Below are 8,283 nucleotides of genomic sequence, written 5' to 3' on the forward strand. Positions count from 1 at the left end.
GCTGTGTAAAGATGTCACTCTGTCTGCAACAATACTACTCCAGAAACAACAGGTAGAGTATTACTCCATGTTTTAAAAACTGTATGCATATTTCTGTAAGTGGACAGAGAATGAAAGAAAGATACCTGAATAAGTGCTTCCCACATGGTGGAAGTATATAGTGTGATTTCCGGTGGTATTTTCTTCTTTGTAGTTTCCTATATTGTTTGACTTTTTCTATATTGTTTGGCTCTATTTTTTAAAAAAGAAAGCACATATCTTTTTTGGTTTTGTTTTGTTTTTGAGACAGAGTCTTACTCTAGCCCAGGCCAGCCTCCCGGGCTTAAGCAATCCTCCCACCTCTCCCTCCTGAGTAGCTGGACCACAGGCATGTGGGACACAGCTGGCTAATATTTTATTTTTAGTAGAGATTAGGTCTCACAGTGTTGGCCAGGCTGATCTTGAATTCCTGGGCTCGAGTGATCTTCCTGCTTCAGCCTCCCAAAGTGCTGGGATTACAAGCATGAGTCACCACATCTGGCCCATATATTAGTTTAAAATAAAATAAATCAGCCAGGCCCAGTGGCTCATACCTGTAATCCCAGCACTTTGGAAAACCAAGGCAGGAGGATCATCTGAGGTCAGGAGTTCAAGACCAGCCTGGCCAACATGGTAAAACCCCATCTCTATTAAAAATACAAAAATCAGCCAGTTGTTGTGGCAGGCACTTGTAATCCCAGCTACTTGGGAGGCTGAGATAGGAAAATCACTTGAGCCCAGGAGGCAAAGGTTACAGTGAGCTGAGATTGCGCCACTGCACTCTAGCCTGCGCAACAGAAAGAGTCCATCTCAAAAAAATAATCATAATGAAAAATAAATAAATAAATAACAAAACTATGAAAATCCAGTCATTTGAAGGTTATTGTCACTCAAAAAGGATCAAAATCCCACATTAGAAATTTTTGGGTAAAAACTCTAGGTCTCCGTCGATTTTCAGAAACCATGGTTGTCCAATTTCATTCTTTGGAAAATATTGGTCTAAGCCCTCCTTTGCTATACTTTTTCACTGTATTTGGGCATACCAGTGGGCATACAGTTGGTCTTCTGACTCTCAGGTCAGAACCCAGCACTCGTATGATGTCACGCTCCCCTCTAGTGCCTGACACAAATAGGACAAATACCTAGCCCCTGAGCAAGCTAAAGTAAAGGAAGGACTTTTGCTTTCAAGATCCTAAGTAAAGGAAGTTTGTTTGTTGCTTTGTTTTCCAAAAACAATGATCAGCAGTAAACCCGCTCTCTCAGAGCTAAGATTTTTATATCCTTCAAAAGAATCTGATAGAGTATGCATTTCAGGATCATTTGGATTGCAACGGAGCACTGCATAGTGGTATGCAAACACATACAAAAAGGTGTAGGTTAGGCCAGGTGCCTCACACCTGTAATCCCAACACTTTGGGAGACTGAAGCGGGAGGATTGCTTGACCTCAGGAGTTTGAGGCTGCAGTGAGCTATTGTCACACTGGGTGACACAGTGAGACCCTGTCTCTATTTTTTAAAAAAAGATGTAGGTTAGTTTATTAAGTACCTTTGCAAATCTACAAGCTGTGTTGTTAAAGACATTTAAAGAAGGATCAGCTCTTCAGCATCAAAATTTAGCTCAGGGTTATTTGCATATTTTGTAATATTGCATATTTGCAGGGTTATTTGCAAATTACCAAATCCAGTATTAAATCAAGAACATTTAGTAATTAATGTAGTTTAACTCTCCTTGTTTTTGTATTAAATATTAAAGATAATATAAAGAATTTAGAGATAAATTCAGAAGTAATTGACTTAATCCATGTTCTAAGTTAACAACAGCAAGAGCCCAGCAAATTCTAAATTTGGTATTGATTGGCCTGAGGGAGATTTGAGTGGAGGAAAATTTTTGCCTAAGATGCCGGTCTGGAGAGATTTGCTCCTACTAGAAATGTTCCCACACTCTTGCTACTTAATGCACTCAGATTATCTCATTTTATGTTCAGATCATTATTTAAATTATAATTTAACAGATATCTGAAAATGTGTTAGCACAATGTTGATGAACTGTCTCTAACAAACCTGGATGAGGAGATGGCACATGAAAGGGAAAAGAGCATTTGGTTAAAAGAAACCAAAGTGTGACTTTCACTATAAAAAATAGTCATATTAACTTAGCCAGATATTATCTAATTGCTGATGCATTTTGCAGAATATATCAAATTCATCAAATGTAATGCTAAATGTTAAAACTGAGGAAGGTGTCATGGTAACACAACTCAGCCAGGAATACTGATTTGGAAGGCCTATACTATTCTTCACAAACCATATGGGAAGTAAGAGTACTTATTGCATAATGCTAAAGAATGAATCATCAGCCAGCCATGGCAGCTCATTCCTATAACCCCAGCACTTTGAGAAGCCAAGGCAGGAGAATCACTTGAGCCTAGGAGTTCAAGACCAGCCTGGGCAGCCTGAGCAACATAGGGAGACCACATCTCTACAAAAAAAGAAAGATTAAATGAGCCAGACATAGTGGCACACGCTGTAGTCCTAGCTATCTGGGAGACTAAGGCAGGAGGATCTCTTGAATCCAGCAGTTCAAAACTGCAGTGAGTTATGACGGTGTCACGGCACTCCAGCCTGGGCAACAGAGCAAGACTTTGTCTCAAAAAAAAAAATAATAATAATAATAAAATGAACCCTCAAAGCCACACATATTCAGTACCTAGAGATAGAATCACAGAGCAACCCTTTCCATGAGAATATAAAGACAGAATCATGAATGCTGTCCTTCTACTGCTTGGTGATGTTATTTCTGATACTATATAGTACAGTCTTCTCTCTTAGTATCTCAGGTTTCCTAAAGTGGGAACATATTTTCTTCAACACCTGCCTGTTACTCTGGCAACTTATAAGACAGGGAAATTTAATTAGAAGGTACTTGGGATGACGAGAACTGATTAATCTAGAGGGATTTTACTATGGATGAGGAAAGAGCCTTTGGAAAGAGTTCCCATGGTATGATGTGTGTGCAGTGAGAGATAAGACCCGGGAGAGATTAAGATGTTAGTCTTGTGGGAAGGCGTGGAGATGGCCCTCCATATCCCCTCTCCAAGATAGTACTTTCTGCCCACCTACAGGGAGTACAGTTAGTAAACAGCCTCCACTAGCAGCTATGTCAGGGCCTGCCTCAGCTGTAGAGACCTATACCAGTGCCTGCAGAGACAAATACCCAGCTCCTAAGCAAGCTAAAGTGAAGGAAGGACTTTTGCTTTCAAGGTCCTAAGTAAAGGAAGTTGGTTTTCCCAAATCAATGATCAGTAGGAAGCCTGCTCTCTCAGAGCTAAGATTTTCATATTCTTCAAAAAAATCTAATAGAGCCTGCATTTCAGGGTCATTTGGCCTATGCCCTTACCCAAGCTCACCCCTTCCTGAGTGATCTAGTGAATCTAGTGAATAAACAAGAGAGTACAAAGGCAGAGTCATTTCAGCCTCATGTGGGACAACCTGATGGGCATTTCTCACCCAGAGCTTCCTGTTGGGTTGACTGAGTCTTTGTAAGGCCTGCACTGCAATTTGATTTCTCACTCTGCCCAATCCTGCTATCTGCCACTTCCTTTCATAGGTTTGATCCTTTGAACCCCAAACTCTATCTTAGCATCTGCTTCTAGAGGACCTAACCTCAGAAGCTGGTGATTCACAGGCACAAAAAGAGGAGATGACAGAACATGCACATTTTGACTTGACGCATCATCTGTGCTAGTCACTCCATGGCTTGCCTTTTTTTGTTGTTGTTGTTGTTGTTGTGTTGTTGTTGTTGTTGTTGTTGTTTTTGGTTTTGAGACAGAGTCTTGCTAATTTTCGTATTTTTTTAGTAGAGACGGGTTTTCGCCATGTTGGCTAGGCTGGTTTCAGCCTCCTGGCCTCAGGTTATCCACCCACCTAGGCCTCCCAAAGCACTGGGATTACAGTCATGAGCCACCATGCCCAGCCAATGGCTTTTCCTATGTTTGTTGTTTTGTTGTTGTTGAAGATCACATTGTAATTCTCCCGCTTTTTCCCATTCTGTCTGTATCAATAAGAATTTTACCAGGTAACAGATGGACATTCAATTTTAAGGGGATAGCACTCCTCAATGATTTAGGAGAATTTAATAAAAGGACTATTTACAAAGGTGGGGACAGGGTTAAGGGAAACCAACAAAGGATGTAACATACCCAGGTAGGCAGGAATGTGACCACTGACTGGAGAGAGCTTAGGAGAGGACGGCTGAACAGGAACTTGAAGTCTTCAGTAAAGGAACTCAATCAAGATAACCTCACCCTGCTGCCACCTTCTGACCTCCTGATGCAGCCTCCCACTTGCCAAACCCAGCCAAATGCCAGCAAAGAATGGAACCCATTGAAGCAGTCCTAAAGGTCTGTGTTCCAGGGACACTGAGCAGAATGGCAGAATTAAGAGTGGATTAAGGATAGCAAAAAGAGAATACCCCCACACACTGTCATCATTCCTTTACAAGTTGTTTCAGAATAATAGTATGCAGCATTCTTTACATCCAAGATATGTGTGTGATTTTTGCTCATCAGGGAACCAAACTGATTAGTCTCATCAAGAGACAGGAAAGAAAATTAAAGTTTGTTGAGCACCAACTTTGAACAAGTGAGCTTAATATCTCGCATACAAATCTCACTTCTAAGATAGGTATTATTTGTTGAATGCCTATGATGTGTCAGGCATTCTTCTAGGGACTGGAGATACAGGAATGAACAGGACAAAGTTCCAGCTCTCATAGACCTTGCATGCTTTTGAAGTGAGGCAGACAAGAACAAGTAAACAAATGAACAAGATAACTTCAGGTAGTGATAAGTTATTATGGAGAAAAATGTCTACTTGGATAAGGTTGTCTCGGAAGGCATCACTGGAGTGACATTTGACTTAAGACGAGGGGAGTGGGGAGACAGAATTACTGTGCAGAGGAAAGAATTAATGAGGAGGTTATACTTCATTGTCTGAAGCTTCATTACCCCAGATTTAAATAAAAAAATAAAGAAGGCATACAAATGCATTAGAGTATGTCAGAAAAAAATGGCCTTGGCCAGGCGCAGTGGCTCACGCCTGTAATCCCAGCACTTTGGGAGACTGAGGCAGGCAGATTATCTGAAGTCAGGAGCTTGAGACCAGACTGGCCAACATGGTGAAACCTCGTCTCTACTAAAAAAATAAATAAATAAATACAAAAATTAGCTGGGCATGGAGCATGTGCCTGTAAACCCAGCTACTCAGGAGGCTGAGGCAGGAGAATCACTTGAATCTGGGAGGCAGAGGTTGCAGTGAGCTGAGATTGCTTCACTGCACTCCAGCATGGGTGCCTCTGTCTTAAGGTAGAAATGAACTTGGCCTATATATTCAAGAAACATCAAGGCAAGTGAAGAGTACTAGGAGATGAAGCAAGAGGCACAGACACGAGGAACCCGATCATTCAGGGTCTTTTTGCTGTGGAAGTGTGGAGTGTGAGTTTTTTTCTAAGTACGATGGGAAGCCATAGGAAGTTTTAAGGAAGAGAGTAATATGATCTGTGTTTTTATCATATAACGTTATTTTTTTGCTTTGGTAACTCCTACTTATTCTTTAGGTGACTTAGGTTCTTAGGTTAAATTACTTAATAAATAGGGCCAGGCGTAGTGGCTCACGCCTGTAATCCCAGCACTTTGGGAGGCCAAGCCAGGTGGATCACAAGGTCAGCAGTTCAAGACAAGCCTGACCAACATTGTGAAACCCCGTCTCCACTAAAACTACAAAAAAATTAGCTGGACATGGTGGCACCTTTAATCCCAGCAACTTGGGAGGCTGAGGCAGGAGAATTGCTTCAAACCGGAAGGCGGAGGTTGCAGTGAGCCGAGATTGCACCACTGCACTCTAACCTGGGCAAAACTCTGTCTCAAAAAATTAATAAATATATATCACTCAATAACTTTTTACTGAATGAATGAATACATGCATGAATAAATAAATGAAGTGATTCCTTTTCAAGAAGTCATGCCTCATGACTAAATGAAATTCTGTACTGAGTTGTGTAGCTCAACTGCTCTCTCTCTCATTTCAAAAAAAAAAAAAAATTCGATTATATCTTTTGATTAATTTTTTTCAAACAGATCTAGCTTTTCCCATATTCATCTTTGTCACTGGATTGATAGCAGCAGTAGCAGTGAAAGTCCAAACATCCAGCATGCAAAGCTATGAAAAGCCTTTGGATTCCCAGATACTTCAAGGATGTTGGACAGGTTCCTGTACATAAATAGGTTAATGAGCAACAGCCTAGAAATATTTAATATTCCTACTAATTCCCAATCATCAATACCCTAGATGTCTATAAAGAACTCAGATGGACTGGATGCAGTGGCTCATGCCTGTAATCCCAGCACTTTGGGAGGCCAAGGTGGGCGGATCACTTGAGCTCTGGAGTTCAATACCAGCTTGGCCAACACGGCAAAACCCCGTCTCTACTAAAAACACAAAAATGAATCAGGCATGGTGGTGCGCACCTGCAATCCCAGTTACTCAGGAGGCTGAGGCAGGAGCTTAAACTCAGGAGGCGGAGGTTGCAGTGAGCTGAGATCACGCCATTACACTCCAACCTGGATGACAAGAGTGAAACTCCGTCTCAAAAAAAAAAAAAAAAAATGACTCAGATGTGCCAATGTAAGATACTCTTACACTATTCTCTCCCAAATCATCCTCCTTCATTCCCTGTAGCCATCCCTTTCTCTTTTATGTACCCTCTCCTCCCTCTTGCCTTTTTGGTGTCCACAGTACTAGATACCTTGTGCTTCCAAGTGTCTTTAAGAAAAAAAAAGTCAGTAATTTAATATTTACACTTCCCCCAAATAATTTTATATATATATATACATATATATATATATATATATATTGAGACAGAGTTTTGCTGTGTTGCCCAGGCTAGAGTGTAGTGGCGTGATTTCAGCTCATTGCAACCCCCGCCTCCCAGGTTCAAGTGATTCTCCTGCCTCACTCAGCCTCCCGAGTAGCTGGGATTACAGGCGCCCACCAATGTGCCCAGCTAATTTTTTTGTATTTTTTTTTTTTTAGTAGAGACGGGGTTTCACCATCTTGGCCAGGCTGGTCTCGAACTTGTGACCTCGTGATCCTCCCTCCTCGGCCTACCAAAGTGTTGGGATTACAGGCGTGAGCCACAGCACCCGGCCAATAATTATATTTTTAAAAGCATGTATTGCATAAAATTTCTACATGAAAACGAATAGATAAGTTCTTTATGATTATTTATTTTATCAATTTCTTTCAAAGATGTATAAAATAAAAATACCTTGAAAGCCTGGCGCAGTGGCTAATGCCTGTAATCCCAGCACTTTGGGAGACAGGAGGAATGCTTGAGCCCGGAGTTCAAAACCAGCCTGAGCAACATAACAATACCCTGTCTCTACAAAAAAAAAAAAAAAAAAAAAAAAAAAAAAAAAAAAACATAAAAAATAAATAAAAATCAGCCAGGCATGATGGCTCCTACCTGTAGTCCCAGCTACTCAGGAGTCTGAAGTGGGAGGATCGCTTGAGTCTGGGAGGCGGAGGTTGCAGTGAGCCCTGATTACATCACTGCACTCCAGCCACAGTGACAGAGTGAAACTCTCTCAAAAAAAAAAAAAAAAAAAAAAAAACCCTAAAAAAAATCCTTGATCTGACACTATTATCTTCCCTCTTCTCTTTTTTTTTTTTCTTCCTCTCTCCCCCTTGTTCAGACTTCCCTGGGACATAGAAATAAACAACCCCTCTGCCAGTGAACTCACGCTAAGTCTTGGCAAACTACTTAGCCTCTTGTAGCTTCAAAGTACATTCCATCTTGGGGTCCTCCTGCCATTCTAGTTGATTTTTTTTATATTTGCATATGGTAAAATTAACTCTTTGTGGTGTAAGTATAAGTATACAGTTCTATGGGTTTTGACAAATGCATAGTCATATGCCCACTACCACTATACCATACAGAACAGTTCAAAGTCATTATTATTATTATTATTATTTTTTTTTTTTGAGGCAAAGTCTCACTCTGTCGCCCAGACTGGAGTACAGTGGCACAGTCTCAGCTCACTGCAACCTCCTCCTCTCAGGTTCAAGCAATTCTCCTGCCTCAGCCTCCCGAGTAGCTGAGACTATAGGTGGTCGCCACCATGTCCAGATAATTTTCATTTTAGTAGAGATGGAGTTTCACCATGTTGGCCAGGCTGGTCTTGAACTTCTGACCTCAGGCAATCCGCC

Source organism: Rhinopithecus roxellana, chromosome 5, assembly GCF_007565055.1.
Source record: "Rhinopithecus roxellana isolate Shanxi Qingling chromosome 5, ASM756505v1, whole genome shotgun sequence".
Classification (NCBI taxonomy): Eukaryota; Metazoa; Chordata; class Mammalia; order Primates; family Cercopithecidae; genus Rhinopithecus; species Rhinopithecus roxellana.